The 14,854-nt window shown below is 45.9% G+C and overlaps 1 protein-coding gene across 1 annotated transcript in view; it reads right to left on the minus strand.

Moving 5' to 3' along the window:
* The window catches only part of SPTBN1 (spectrin beta, non-erythrocytic 1), a 289,366-nt gene extending 275,702 nt beyond the window's left edge, over positions 1–13,664 (minus strand). The window contains exon 1 of the mRNA XM_063918643.1: positions 13,512–13,664. The gene's annotated coding sequence lies outside the window, so the exon portion shown is untranslated. The remainder of the gene's footprint in view (positions 1–13,511) is intronic.
* Between the last annotated feature and the right edge of the window lie 1,190 nt (positions 13,665–14,854).

A 14,854-nucleotide genomic window follows, 5' to 3' on the forward strand; every position in this document is an offset into this window, starting at 1 on the left:
AGATGGGACCCGGACCACTTGTCCAGAAGGTCCCATTGAAAAGTCCTTGCATGGAACCTTCCGAAGGGAATGGCCTCGTAGACCGCCACCATTTTTCCCAGAACTCGAGTGCATTGGTGAACTGACACCCTTTTCGTTTTTAGCAGGTCTCTGACCATGTTCTGGATGTCCTGGGCTTTCTCCAGTGGGAGAAAGACCTTCATTTGTTCCGTATCCAGTATCATACCTAGGAACGTTAGCTGAGTTGTCGGAATCAACTGTGACTTCGGTAGATTTAGAATCCAACCGTGTTGCTGGAGCACTCTCAGAGAGAGCGCCACGCTGCTCAGCAATTTCTCTCTGGATCTCGCTTTTATTAGGAGATCGTTCAAGTATGGGATAATTGTGACTCCATGCTTGCGCAGGACCACCATCATTTCCGCCATTATCTTGGTGAAAATCCTCGGGCCGTGGAAAGCCCAAACGGCAACGTCTGAAATTGGTAATGACAATCCTGTACAGCGAATCTCAGGTATTCCTGATGGGGGGAATATATGGGGACATGAAGGTACGCATCCTTTATGTCCAGAGACACCATAAACTCCCCCTCCTCCATATTGGCTATTATCGCTCTGAGTGATTCCATTTTGAATTTGAATCTTTTTATGTACAGGTTTAGGGACTTCAGATTCAAAATAGGTGTGACCGAACCGTCCGGTTTCGGGACCACAAATAGGGTTGAGTAGTAACACTACATCCCGTTCCGATGTGGAAGCTGGTAGGGCCGATTTGAAAAATCGGCGCGGGGGCACCTCCTCGAATTCCAGTTTGTAACCCTGGTAAACTATTTCCAACACCCAAGGATTCAGGCCTGAGCTGACCCAAGCCTGGCTGAAAAGTCGAAGACGTGTCCCCACCAGTGCGGACTCCCTCAGGGGAGCCCCAGCGTCATGCTGTGGGCTTTGGAGTAGCCGGGGAGGACTTTTGTTCCTGGGCACCTGCCGAAGCAGGTGCTCTTTTGCCTCTGCCCTTACCTCTGGCGAGGAAGGAGGATCCCCGACCTCTTCTGGACTTGTGCGACCGAAAGGACTGCATCTGATAGGGTGGTACTTTCTTTTGCTTTTGGGGAATAAATGGTAAAAAGTTTGATTTACCTGCTGTAGCTGTGGAAACCAGGTCCGTCAGCCCATCCCCAAACAATACATCTTCCATATGTTTTTTGGAATCTGCATCACCCGTCCATTGGTGAGTCCATAAGGATCTTCTCGCAGAGAGACATGGCATTGGCCCTAGAAGCCAGCAAACCAATGTCCCTTTGAGCATCCCTCATAAATAAGACTGCGTCTTTAATATGGGCTAGAGTTAAGAATATAGTATCCTTATCCATCTTATCAAAATCAGCTGTCAGCTCATCTGTCCAAGCTGAAATCGCACTACACACCCATGCCGACGCAATTGTCGGTCTAAGGACTGCTCCAGTATGAGAATAAATACACTTTAAGGTAGTCTCTTGCCTGCGATCTGCAGGGTCCCTAAGGGCAGCTGTGTCAGGAGACGGTAGCGCCACTTTCTTGGACAAGCGCGTCAGGGCCTTGTCCACAGTGGGAGGTGATTCCCAACGCTCCCTGTCCTGTTTAGGGAAGGGGTATGCCATATAAATTCTTTTGGGTATCTGCGGTCTCTTTTCCGGAGTCTCCCAAGCTTTTTCAAAGAAATCATTTAGTTCATGAGATGTGGGAAAATTTATAATCTGTTTCTTTCCCTTAAACATGTGCACCCTTGTTTCGGGGATCGAGGGTTCATCCGCAATATGCAACACATCCCTTATTGCCACAATCATACACTGAATGCTTTGTCACCCTAGGGTGCAATTTCACTTCGTCATAGTCGACACTGGAATCAGAGTCTGTGTCGGTAGTAGTGTCTTGTGTTAAGGGACGCTTTTGAGACCCCGACTGGCCCTGTGAGTCGGTCCAATCCGAGGATTGACCCCCTGATGTCCCCCCTAATTCAGCCTTATCAAGCCTCTTATGTAAGGATGCCACACTTGCATTCAACATATGCCACATGTCCACCCATTCCTGAGTCGGCACAACCGACGGGGACACCACTCATTTGCTCCACCTCCTCCTTGGAAAAACCTTCCGCTTCAGACATGTCGACACCACGTACCGACACCCCACACACACACAGGGATTAACCTATAAGGGGACAAAACCCCAACCAGGCCCTTAGGAGAGAGAGAGTATGCCAGCACACACCCAGAGCTTAATAACACTGGAAAGATATGACCAGATTCCCACTCACTGCGCTCAAAATGCCCCCCTCCTCTTTTTTCCAGCCTGAATGTTCAGCAGGGGAGAGACCAGGGAGCCAGCGTTTTCCTCATGCAGCTTCTGTGGAGAAAATGGTGCTGGTTAGTGCTGAGGATCAAGCTCCGCCCACCCGACGGCGGGCTTCGGTCCCGGTGATTTTTTTTTATAGAAAATGGCGGGGGATCGTAGAATTACTGCCCAGCAGCCTAATCTACCTTGTCAGTGCCCAAATGTGAGGTTTATTGCTGCCCAGGGCGCCCCCCCCTGCGCCCTGCACCCTTCAGTGCTGCTCTGTGTGTGTGAATGGGAGCAATGGCGCGCAGCTTACCGCTGCGCTCCTTACCTCATGAAGATCTGATGTCTTCTGCCGCCTATGATGTCTTCTGCCTTCTCATACTCACCCGGCTTCTATCTTCGGCATCGGTGAGGAGGACGGCGGCGCGGATCCGGGACGAACCCCAGGTGAGACCTGTGTTCCGACTCCCTCTGGAGCTAATGGTGTCCAGTAGCCTTAGAAACAGAGCCCAACCGTTAAGCCAGCCCTGCTTCTCTCCCCTCAGTCCCACGATGCAGGGAGCCTGTTGCCAACAGGACTCCCTGAAAATAAAAAAACTAACAAAATTATTTTTCAACAGAAAACTCAGGAGAGCTCTCTGCAGTGCACCCATTCTCCTCTGGGCACAAGATCTAACTGAGGTCTGGAGGAGGGGCATAGAGGGAGGAGCCAGTGCACACCCATAGTAAAAGTTCTTTTCAGGTGCCCTATCTCCTGCGGAGCCCGTCTATACCCCATGGTCCTTACGGAGTCCCCAGCATCCTCTAGGACGTAAGAGAAATCGGGGTAACAACAACATGTGACTGAAGGGATGATGGAGTTTAGGAAAACATAATGGAGGTGGAGAAATATTTCCCATTGTGATGAGCTATATAGTATACTGGTGCCTCCTTTCCATGTGTGAAATTAAAGGCATTGACAAAGATCCAGGATGCAGCAAAGTTACGCGGTCAGGACACAGCCGGACCTGTAGCACGTAAGACAGAGGGACACACGTGGGTCCATGAGCGGAATCACATTAGCCTTCAATTATTAGCTCTATTTCAAACTTTTTTTCCACCCAAAAAAAAGAAAAATAACACAAATCACTCTATAAACACACAATGCCTTCGGAGAATTATTCATTATAAAAACAAAACAACATTGCGACCTTGAAATTTCCATGTTTACTCTCAATATGTGCAGCTGTTGGACACGATTCCCTGGAAAAACACAGAGCAGCAAATTCCCGACAGACAGAAGTTAGGCTTAGGGTTTTGCTGCTGTCCATGGTTTTAGCGCTCTAATCTTTGCTGGATAAATATAGGCTGCCATTCAACTGACAGAGATAAAGCGGAGTATAGGAAATGAGGGCTATGGAGGAAGGCACTTCGTACTGATAAAGACCGAACAGCTAACCCATTAGGGTGATGGTAGCCTAGAAGTAGCCTAAGTGTCCCCACTATAAATAATGCAGAGTCTTCATATGCTCACAGCTAGTGTACAAATACCAGCATTGTCCATTGGGAACAGAGGGGCAGATGTATTAAGCCTGGAGAAGTGATAAAGCAGTGATAAGTGGAAAGTGATAACACCAGCCAATCAGCTCCTAACTGTCATTTTTCAAATCTGTAATGATTGGCTGGTGCATTATCACCTTGCGCTTATCACTGCTTAGGGGGGCATTCAATTTAAATGACTTTTTTTCGACTGGTCGAAAAAATGGCACTAGTTCAACACAGGGTATCAAATCATGGTAATCAATTTTTGAAAATTGCGCCAAAAATGGGCAAAAACGCCTGTGAATTCGCCAAAACACATATTGGCGGCGATTTCGCCAGTGCCTGATTTTTCAAACGGTCGACTAAACGGCACGGGGATTTAATAGGTGGAATGTAAATTCGACCTAAAAACGGGCAAAACTGGATACCCCCCCTTTATCACGTCATTATCCCTTCTCCAGGTTAATACATCTGCCCCAAAGATTGAAAAATTACACTTCAAAGAGGAATTGTGAGCAGAGAAATGCAGCTACTGACCAACCATGCATCAGGCAGCACTGGGGACTCGCTTTGCTGAGGAGCCACAAACCCAACCTGCACACCGGCCTCACTGATCTGGATGATCAGCACAACAGACGTGTATCAAGAAGGAGAGCAGCGTATGCAGTGCACACGGGCCCCTGAGTCAGCCTGCCCCTCTACTCTATGCATATCTTTGGGCTGCTGTATCATAACCCTTTAGGAACACCTAAGGCGGGTCGCACACGGGAGCTCCCAGTGTCCGAACCGTCTCAGGCGCCCCGCTACCGCTGACTGCAACCCGGCATATTGCCGGGTTGGTGACATCAGTGGTGACGGCGCTTGGAGATCACATGATCTCTAAGCGATGCCCGTACACAGATAATGAACGGGAAACGGGTCGCATCGGCCCGACTCCTGTTCACACCGCACAGTGAGCAGGGTTGAAAACGTGTTCAACCCTGCTCACAACCAGGGTTGAAATACCGGGTCCCTCGAGCAGCAGCTCACACAGTATGCAAAATAGGACTGGGGGAGAAAGGGGGGGGGGGGGGGGGGTGAGGGGGTCAAGTGTATTTTTGGCAAACGAAGCAATTCAAATGCTGTAGGTGCTCAAAAGCACCAGGTTTAGCTGTGCAAAGCGCATTGCTACGTCGAAAAAATAATGCCAATAAATGCTGTTTGGGTGCCCAAACAGCCAACTTCTCGCACTTTCTGCTGGCCATGTCAGGAATGTATGCATCCGAGATATCTGCACCCGAACAGAAGCCCCCCTTTCAGTCCTACTGTGAGAACAGCGCTATATACATATTAATAAATGAACCCTTTCTCCCCCCTCCCCCCCCCCCCTCTTTCTCTTCTGTACCATTCCACCTTTTGCGTTGTTAATGGAACGAATACCTTAATAAAAGTTGATGGAAACAAAATCTTCCATGAAAAAGTTCTCAAAAACTTTGGAACAAGAGCGGACCACCCAATGGGGCAGATGTATTAAGCCTGGAGAAGTGATAAAGCAGTGATGAGTGCAAGGTGATAACGCACCAGCCAATCAGCTCCAATATGTAAATTGGCAGTTAGGAGCTGGTTGGCTGGTGTGTTATCGCCTTCCACTTATCACTGCTTTGTCCCTTCTCCAGGCTTAGTACATCTGCCACAATGGGGCAGATGTATTAAGCCTGGTGAAGTGATAAAGTGAAAGGTGATAACGCACCAGCCAGTCAGCTCCTAACTGTCATTTTTCAAACCCAGCCTGTAACACGTCAGTTAGGAGCTGATTGGCTGATGCATTATCACCTTCCACTTTATCACTTCTCTTTGCTTAATACATCTGCCCCAATATTTGTTAGCGCATCATGTGTATACGTCTCCTCAGAGCAAAACTTAGTCCAATACCATATACAGTATGTGCAGACCACCAGAAGTCCACAGCCAAAGACCGTCGAGTTGTCACAATTACACTACAAAATTATTTCTACAGAGATTGAAACTCTTGGCTGCATCCATCTCACTGACAGAGATTACATATGCAAGATCTAACCTTTACTGTGCTGCAGATATTTATTAAATTCTCCGTTATTTCTGTCCGTAATTCATTTTGCTGCATTGAATTAGCCGCTGTACTTCAAGATCTTCTCGTGTTTACTAATCCATTATATGCACTCATATTACCGATCCCTTACCAGTCATACAGGTTTGGTACGAAAGAGCTGGGGATGTGCAATGCAGAACATTTTTACTGGAGTATATTAATCAATATGAAGAGATGCAGGGATTATATTTAGTGTTGGCGTAGGAGGCTTGACAATGCAGAATACTAGCATAAATATATTACCAAAATATACTTTTACAGAATAATCAGCAATGAGGAGACCCAAACCTGAACAGGTTGATAATTATATTTTTGCTGCATCACCAGACCAACCATCCACAAAGATGTCCGTAACTCTCAGCAAGCTATAATCTGCTAGTAAAGCATCACTGTTGTGTCTCTACATTATAACTCCCTTATCAGGTCCCAAAGCCCTCCTGTCAGTTTTATTAAGGCATAGTAATCTTCTCACAATACAACTGCATAGTGTCTGGTCTTACATCATTGGGGAGTGTGGCTCTATGGTTGCAGGATGCCTTAAAGCAAATGCTTATTCTCACTAATAATTAAGGGAGAGAGGGATTGTGAAGTAAAATAAAAAGCAAACAAAAATAAAACTAAACTTTTTTCAGATGTTTTGCAGTAGCACAACTGGCAGTCTTGGGAAAACCAGAACACATGGGACCTCCGAGTATGTACTATGCAATTTTGAGGTCATGACACCGTTACCTCATGTTTCGGTATATGGGACCAGAGGAAGAACAGTATCTGATTGCACTTAGTGTGCAGAGCGGAAATGCAGGCTGCTGACAAAATGCAGAGCACTGAGTGGGTGTGGGAGAGTGGGTGAAGGATTACTGATTGGAGCATGGTGTTTGGGAGGAGGGGGACTACTATGGTGAATGTTTATTTTCTAGTTAACCTAATCTGGATCTTAATGAAGGATATCTGCAATAACAAATAAATAAAATTTAAATCATTAAACAAGCTTATAGAAGCATACAAAGATGGGATTGGAGATCCTATTATACCACAGAGTTCAACACACAAGTATAGACGTTAACTCAACATGGATTGGTATTTAAGCAATTCAGACGTCAAGTAAGTGCCCTTAAAATAGAAACTATAAATTAAAACAGAGAAGGAAATTGGATACTAGCACTGTAAAACCAAGAATCTATACAATATGAAGAAGCATACCCCATAATATAAATTATATTAGGCAATCCATCACCACACACAGTTGTTGTTTTTATTTTTTTAAAGGTCCTGGAACCTTAAGTTGCATAAGTGCTCTTTACATAAAGAACATATAAGACATAAATATATTAATTCCTGTAAATATATTTGGATAAGTGGTATCCACTATAGACTATTACCTTATGTTGGTTTTCGGTTTTCAAAGGTTTCAGACTTATGGGAGAGTTTAATATCAGCACATAGAGCACTGCCTAAGACAGAGGGCAACCTGAAAGCCTGCAAGGGCCACACCCTCAAAAAGGAGCCACAGGCAGTCTTCAAAAACAACCTTGGCACCTCCATAAGCCCTTTACATGTTCCAAAATCCTACCGTATACCACTCAGGCCTCGCATTTTCTCCATAATATCCCCAAAAGCCCTCAAACGCACAGCTTACACAAAGTGACCCCACTTCACGAAAAACACAGCACATGCCCTTATTCACTATTAGATCTACTCATAATTAGGACCTTCAAAAAAGGGGGCGCAGCAAAGGAAGGAGTGCATGCTCATCTAATAATGTCACCCTGGAATTACATTTTTAGGGCGAGATTCAATTGTTTCTAGGAATTAACGCTCATCTAAAATGGACAGGAGATAATTCTCTCAAACAATTGAATCGCCCCCTTAGAGTATCTGTAAACATCCAAAGCAGTTTATTTTTTTTTATATCATACTCAAATGTAGTTGTAGCAGGGAGAGGAACAGCCTGCAGATAACCCAAAGGCTCTGTATTACCGATTGTGTCAGTAAACAATTCAGTAAACAAAGTAACACATATCTGCAAAAGACACTCATAATGCCGTTACCAGATATATCACACGATGGGCAATCAAACCCAACAAACACCCACTTTTATTTAGATGATTAAAGACAGTGACGACAAAAGGAACAATGTCAATGTGTTACCATCCTAATACCAGACACCATATACCATGCAGCTGTCAGTAACATTTGCTGTCCCCATACTGGAAGTGACATCAGAACTGGGAAACGTCCTGTGTCTGGAAATGTAGGCTACATTATACTAGGACTTTTCAACTCCAGTCCTCAAGTTTCCTCAGCAGGTCATGTTTTGGGAAATTCCCTTTGTAAAAGCAAGATGAATAATAACTGATCGAAATAAGTCACCTACATACGATTAAGAAATCCCTGAAAACATGAACTGCTGAGAGTACTGTGGGAATTTCCATGCAGGCATGTCCCAGTATATTCCTACGCTGCAGCACAGCAGGTGTGGGGATTCTAAATATACAGCTTTGTGCTTGTGTACGGACTATATGGTGGTACCTGTATCAGACAGTCGTTCCAAGTTACCTCTCTTGGTATCTCACAGTCTTATTACAATTTTACATCTTTTTTCCTTTACTGAAGAGCAGCGGTTCTCATTGCCAGTCCTCAAGCACCCACAACAGGTCATGTTTTCTGGAGTCCATCTATTATGCTGGATAAGTAATTACAGCACTTGTTTCAACAGTTAGAAATCCTGAAAACCTGACACGTTGGGGGTACTTGAGTTGAGAATCACGTTTCTAAATTGAAGTCCTCTGGGAACCCAAACAGTATGTTTTTAGGATTTCTGAAAGAATCACAAGTGAAATGACCACAGTTGTAACACCTGTGGATCTTTTAATAACAGCCAACAACGAACCCACCTATGCTCAAACAAGGGAAACATATCCCACAGCAGACGCATTTCACTCCTTCAGTTAAAACATCTAGGGGGAGATTCAAATGTTTGAAAAGTCAGTTGGGAGTCTGTTTTTTCCTATCTAATAGACAGTAAAAAACAGACACCCAACCGACTTTTCAAACATTTGAATCTCCCCCCTAGAGACCAGTGATTCTCAACTTCAAACCTCAAGTTTTCCCAACAGGTCAGAATTTGAGGATTTCTGTCTGGGGAAGCAGGTGGTATAGTTACAGTGCCAGCAAAATATATTATCTCACCTGCGCATGATGAAAGAAATCCCCAAAACATGATCTGTTAGGTGGTACTTGAGAACTGGAGTTGGGTACCCCTGATCTAGATCAGAATTTTCCATACTCGGTCCTCAAGGAACTGTAACCGTCCAAGCTTTAAGGATATACATGCTTTAACAAATAGTTAAATAAAAATGACTCAAGTACTAATTAAGTCACCTGTGCTCAAGCATGGACAGCCTTAAAACCTTAGCTGTTAGGGTACCTTGATGACCGAATTTCGGAAACACTTGTTTAGATTAAGGGTACATGTTCCCACAACGGAGGTAGCCATTTTTGGGTTACATAGAGGATGTCGGCTGTCAATATCCCAACAGCTGCATCCCCTTCGCCAGAATGCCGGCAGTGGGGCGAGCGCTAAGAGTCTGCTCGCTGCGCTCGCCACAGGATCTATTCCCGCTCTATGGGCGGTATTCAATTATTTTCACCCCCTTCCACACCCGTTCTGTTTCTGCTGACGGGTGTGGTATAATCATTTCAGCTCGCTACCCCCGGGGTAACGAGGGCGCCCAACCCTTTACGCAGCTAAACCGGATTGTGGACATCCATCATTGGGAATAGCCCCGGTGTGCCATTTTTGGGGGAGCTCAACTAATATTTAAGCTTCTCAATTAAATGGGAATTTGTGCCAGAATGCATTTAAGTACCGGCTTAGCCCGCAAACTATGCATTTCCATCGTGAGGAGGCAACAGATAGAGAGATCTGACAAGATGTCCAGTCAAGATCCCAAACAATTTTGTTAAAATTGACATACACCTTACACAATTGCTACCGCTTAACAAGTAAGAGCAAGCTAAGAATGAGATCGCATGGGCCCCTATGAACACACTATTTTGGTCCCCCTTACTCTACAATAAATGCAAACAAAATAGACAATGGTTACGGTAATCTGAATCCCAGACTGGATCTACGGAATGGATGAGTTGACAAAGAAACGCAACAGTTAACCTCGCCCATGACAAATATGGCGACAAAAGATAGACATTGGGGTCAATTCAATTCGGCAACTTATGAATAGTGCCGGGAATTAGCTCCCGACGCTATTCAATTCAGCTCCAGTTAAGTCGGCGATGTACCGTTCTCGCCGACTAAACAGGTTGAATTGTCGGGAGAACGGGCATTCTCCGACTTAACTACCCGGCGCGAGGCTGATTCCCAACAGAATCAGCCTCGCGCAGGCCGCGAGGAAGCACTTTTGTCGGGTTTCTTCTCTCATCCCCGGGTATGAGAGAATTCCCGACAATTGCGGGTAACTAGCAGCTGAATTGAATAGCGTCGGGAGCTAATTCCCGGCGCTATTCATAAGTTGCCGAATTGAATTGACCCCATTGTGTTATTTGCTCATTTAAAGAAACAAAATGGCTTTTCCCAGTCATAAATACTCTTTCATAACCAATATTTGGATTCAGTTCTCATTGCGATCAATAATGCAGTTATAACGCCTCTGAAGTCTGTGTTACTGGTGCTGACTGCTGCCCACCAAATAACCTGAGATATTCTTTAGTCATCATACACCCGAGATTGCTATTGGAACAATTCCAAACATCAATGATAAGTATTTAGCATGCAAGCCCCACTTCACACATGCCATTCCCAGGAAAACTATTTCCACAGTCACTTGTGTATATACCATTTTCTCTGACATTATTAATACAAACTATACACTTCACAGAAACCCAACACTGTAGTATTCGGTGGAAAATCTACATTAACAATGTTAAGAAGATGGAAAACCAGAAGAGCCACACTACCGAAGTAAAATGTCTAACTTCATCCAGTACACTTCGTGGGGGTACATTTTTATTTAAATAAGGGCGTAACAACACTGCATTACTAATCTGGACTAGGATACACCGCCATGCACAGAGATCCGGGACAAATCCCATGTATTAAAGTTTATTTTGGCAAATATTACCAAAACACTTAAGTCAGATGAGGGCTGTCCAAAACGAGGACTATTTCTTGCCATAAACTACATCACCTAAGAGGAACAAAACAATTATGTGCTAGATTTTTTGAGTCAAGAATAGAGAGTTAATATAAAGTGGTTTTGAAATTGTGAATGTTCCATAAAAGCTAAATGGAAAACAAAATTTATATATAATTTATATTTTATTTTTTTCCCGGCCAAGAAAGTTTGCTTGGACAATTATACTTCCAGGAAATGATGGTCAAATTCCCAAACTTCGTAGCATATTTCCTTTTATATATGTAAATGCTAGTTCATACATGCTCCGGATTCAGCCAAAGTGGGTCAGATATTAAAAAAAAAAAAAAAGTGCAATGAAAAGAATATTTACAAAAAGGTCTTCAAAAATCTTTTTCTTCCAAATAAGCTCTACAGTACGCAAGTGTTCACTTCTCTTTCCTATGGAAGGGTTGGAAGTTGTAGCAGGAATTTCGTACATCCTGCCACGCCTGAGAACTATTCCATACATCCACTCAGGAATGGGTGCATCACATTCCAGCACTGTAGCTCGGCAGGTGCAGAGTATCCACAATTGTACCGATCTATATGATGGAAAAACGATGAGGTCTGTGACCAAATAGGTCTCAGTCAAATACAACAGCCCTGCTGTCTGAAGGGCACAACCAGCTGTAAGTTGGCACCGTCCCATAAACAACAAACTTAAAACAATGACCTGGACACAAATCAGGACGTGCACTAGGGCGTGTAAACATCTTGTATCTACAAGAGATGTCCGATAGAATCTGTAAAGAGTGATCATATTAAATCTCTGCATATATCGTATATGCGAGAACTTAAATGTGGACAATAAAACACAGAGACTTTATTGCTGCACAGCTGTTACGTCCAAGCGAATGTTTTCAATTGTTCTAATAACTAATTTAATTTGACCGCCCAACAAACTTGCACTAATAACCGCAACACTAATTAAACATCCCTTACTTGCAAGATCAACTCAACGCATTACAGGCTTCTCCTGGAGTGAATGGGTTAATGTGCTAGACCTCAAGGCTGGAAGCATCTCCATTTGACCGCATTAAATCTGCAGCACTATAATTAACCACCCCCATTTGCCTTCGTACCAGGGCAGCATGACAAGCAAAGGGCTACACACAAACACAACTGCCATTAGAACAAATGCTCTTGAAGTTTCAATATTACAGCAGTAAATCGAGAGGGCTTCATCCACCGGGCACAGCTTGATCAGGGGAAGGTAATAGAACAGCCTGCATTAATCCCCCCTCCCATCCCTGGGTGGGGTTGCGATGGGCACCACAGCCTATGCCCATGTAAGCAGCCAGGAACACACCGTGGTTTGTCAGTTTGCTGCATAGTGCTGCATCATTCTCAGCAGCAGCGCAGGGCGCATGTGAATGGCTCCGTACTGCATCGCATGTCAGACACCCCAGGTGGATCCTTCCCAGACAAATACGTCGGAGGGGTTGACATGTCCCCACGTTAACACACGCAGTGCCAGGGGAGATGGTGGCACTGGCATGCACAGTGCATGGAGGACCTTGCAGGAACACTGGTGCAAAGGCAGACCTCTAAGAGAGGACACTGTGGTCCACCTGTTCCAAGCGCAAGGCAGATTTACATCAAGTCATTATGGGGAATCATTACAATTAATAGAATGGGCAAAAAAAAATTAGCCAATTTTAAGCGGGGATTAGAGGGAGGTAATATAAACCCATGGCAATGATTCAACAGTGACGCCAAACCTGTGTGTGAGAGAGAATATACACACACACACACACAAAACCACAAAATAAGAGCAATGAGTAAGAAATCAAACATGCACAATGAATATATATTCTGCAAAATGTGTGATTATATCTATTATACAATGAGATAGATAGATAGATAGATATCTCATTGTATAATAGAGTGAGGAGGGGCAGAAAACACCCAGATGTGTAGTGTTACATGGGGGAGGCAGCCCATTCCCATCCATCCACATAGGACCACGCCTGTGTGCAGACCTTGCACCGTTATCCAGCACCCCATGCACTTTCATTTCCCATTTTTCCCTTATATAAACCCCCCCCCCCCCCCCCCCCCATCCAGAACGAATGCCCCCTGTGGGAGCAGCAGCACACGGTGGGTCCCCCCACAAGCCCCTCCTTGACATCTTATCACCCCCGCCAGTCACCTCAGCAGCGCATGGAGAGGGCTCTGAAGCAACACAATGATGCAGAGGCTGCTGCAGCAGCAGCACAGAGCCTCCCCGGTGTATCCGCAGCCCCCCACACAGACCCCGGGACATGTAGTGTGCACCGACAGCATCCACCCGTCCACAACACGGTCCCCCATCCCCAGATCACGGCTCCTGTCCACCTCTCCCATGCAGGATTCAGGAGCCCGGGAATAGTGCTGGATTACCTGGAGCGCTGCTGCTGCGGGGAGCCTGCGGGTGGAGGACAGCCGCCGGGGCACGGAGCACGGATGGAATGAAGGGAGTGACTGTGTGATTCCGCTGCAGCCTCAGACACAGCAACAGCTGCACTGATTCCTCCCGGAGAGGGGCGGGGAGGAGAGGAAGCAGCGACTCCTACAGGATGCCTGGGGGTACTGCACCACTCGGCCCTGCTGCTGCGCTGAGGTGAATGCACCGCCCTCCCGCCTCCATCAGCAGCAGCAGCAGCAGCCAGCAGAGAGAGCTGTGTGCTCCACCCATCCCCCTCACTCCGGCTACATTAGCAGCTTGCCTGGTTTTCCCCATCCATTGCATTCCCGTCAGCAGCAAGCAGCTTGCATGTAACTGGGGACCCTGGCTCCGTCACATAGTGCAGCAGCCTGTATGTACCTGGGGACCCTGGCTCCATCATATAGTGCAGCTATCAGCAGCCTGTATGTACCTGGGGACCCTGGCTCCATCATATAGTGCAGCTATCAGCAGCCTGTATGTACCTGGGGACCCTGGCTCCATCATAGTGCAGTGCATCTTCCAACAGCCTGCATGTAACTAGGGACACTGGCTCCATCACATAGTGCAGTGCATCTTCCAACAGCCTGCATGTAACTGGGGACACTGGCTCCATCACATAGTGCAGTGCATCTTCCAACAGCCTGCATGTAACTAGGGACACTGGCTCCATCACATAGTGCAGTGCATCTTCCAACAGCCTGCATGTAACTAGGGACACTGGCTCCATCATAGTGCAGTGCATCTTCCAACAGCCTGCATGTAACTAGGGACACTGGCTCCATCACATAGTGCAGTGCATCTTCCAACAGCCTGCATGTAACTGGGGACACTGGCTCCATCATAGTGCAGTGCAGCTACCAATAACCTGCATGTAACTGGGGATCCTGGCTCTATCACAGCGCAGTGCAACTATCAGCAGCCTGCATGTAACTGGGGACCCTGGCTCCATCACATAGGGGGTAATTCCAAGTTGATCGCAGCAGGAAATTTTTTAGCAGTTGGGCAAAACCATGTGTAATACCCTGAAGCTATTGCACCATGGAGATCCCCTTGTGATTTTTTTTTTGTTTACATTGTGGAACTACAAGTCCCAGAGTAGATCGTGGGCTGAACTTTATGTGACCCTGTCAGATTGGGACAGGGATTTTGCCGCCAATTCTCTGGTCCTGTCACTTCTTACCCAGCAACATAAAAAGTCTGGGAAACATGTCCCCAGCTGATTGGGTCCCCTGGGTTGTAGGGCAGAGTGACCAGGGGGTAGTCTGTTGCTGGGGCCCCGGGAGCCAGTCATCATAGA

Source organism: Pseudophryne corroboree, chromosome 4, assembly GCF_028390025.1.
Source record: "Pseudophryne corroboree isolate aPseCor3 chromosome 4, aPseCor3.hap2, whole genome shotgun sequence".
In the NCBI taxonomy this organism is placed as follows: domain Eukaryota; kingdom Metazoa; phylum Chordata; class Amphibia; order Anura; family Myobatrachidae; genus Pseudophryne; species Pseudophryne corroboree.